Source organism: Mandrillus leucophaeus, unplaced genomic scaffold (assembly GCF_000951045.1).
Source record: "Mandrillus leucophaeus isolate KB7577 unplaced genomic scaffold, Mleu.le_1.0 Scaffold163, whole genome shotgun sequence".
NCBI classification, from domain to species: Eukaryota; Metazoa; Chordata; class Mammalia; order Primates; family Cercopithecidae; genus Mandrillus; species Mandrillus leucophaeus.
This window is the reverse complement of record NW_012101621.1, coordinates 930,847-932,145: the sequence shown is the minus strand read 5'-3', so window position 1 is coordinate 932,145 and position 1,299 is coordinate 930,847. Positions and strand designations below refer to the sequence as shown.

The 1,299-nt window shown below is 40.3% G+C and overlaps 1 protein-coding gene across 1 annotated transcript in view; it reads left to right on the top strand.

Annotated features, from left to right (window-relative positions):
- Positions 1 to 260: 260 nt before the first annotated feature.
- Positions 261 to 1,299, top strand: part of LOC105536801 (olfactory receptor 4Q3) — a 28,200-nt gene continuing 27,161 nt past the window's right edge. Inside the window, exon 1 of the mRNA XM_011976284.1 lies at positions 261 to 360. The gene's annotated coding sequence lies outside the window, so the exon portion shown is untranslated. The remainder of the gene's footprint in view (positions 361 to 1,299) is intronic.

The following is a 1,299-nucleotide window of genomic DNA, read 5'->3' as shown; positions in this document are numbered from 1 at the left end:
ATTCTTCCATAAAACCATATCTCTTTAAGAGGATGTTGGAAAATTAGCCTTTCTCATAAAGTAGTTTTCCCCACAAGTTTAAACACATTACTCCATTATAATTTTAGAGACTATTTTAAAAAAATCTATTATGCTTCAGCTTTTCCTGCAATTTTCTCTTTCTTATCTCTTACATCCTTCTCTGTGTTCTGGTCCAACAATTATTGCCATGGCAACAAAGGCTCTGTGACATCTCTAGCAAGCTCATTGTCTTCCGCCTTATTAAACTTTAATGGGTAGCTAGTAGACAGTAACACTCTGGGAGGGCTCAAACCACATAACCAAATGTGCCAAGATAATCCTGAGCTCACTCATTGTCAGGTAAGACAACGTATTTTAGTGCAATAGCAAACAATTAATTAAACAAACGAAAACAAGAAATCTTTCTTGGGCCAGGAAGCCATTAATTAGCTAAGCTCAGAGCCACTCATTGAAACTAGGTCCTGACTGGGTTTCTGGATTTGACCACTGGGCAGAAACTAGGACCCAAAACCAATTGGAATGAAATGGTCCCCAGATATTGTTTTCATGTAAGAATAGGTTTGGAAGTATCCAGACTTACTGGTGGGCCAGGCCTCCCCTGTGAGCAGTACGGGTCAGGACACTTGGACTGCCCTTTCCCTCTACCTTCCCTCGGGTAATGTGAATGGCTTAGTCTTTCGTGTTCCCGTCTGTGACTTGGAGGAGGAAGAGAAGAGCCTCATTGCACATATTGGGTCGTTAAGAATGATCTTAGAGCCATAATTTACAATATTTTGAAGTTAGGTTTGACTTTTACCATTCTACTACTCCTCTCTCCCAATATGTTGTGCCAGATTGTAAGTCACTTGCAATTAGAACACATTGAAGACATATATTTGAGCTCCTTAGAGAGTCTCATCCACCTTTGAGGTAACTTTTTGTACTTTAGGTTTTCTCAAGTCAGAGTGTTGAGTCCTTAAATCAGGGTTGGGCAGTAATAAAATTTTGATACGTAAAGTTAATTGCCTAAGCTTAGTAAATGGGGGACAGGTTTGCTTATCAACAGTCTTTGTAGTATTTTATGCTGAAACAGCCTTGAGGCTCAGACTCAGCCCACAGCTCTCTGCACTCCCTCCACCTCCCTTCTGCCCCTTTCATGTATAGCCTTTACAGCAATTTTTCTGTGAGTTCTTTTCCTTTTTGAGATCTCTCTTAAGGTTAATGGTGTACAGTAGAACTTATTCATCCTTTTTAGCTGAAACATTTTACCCTTTGACAAATGCCTCCCCATGTCCCCTG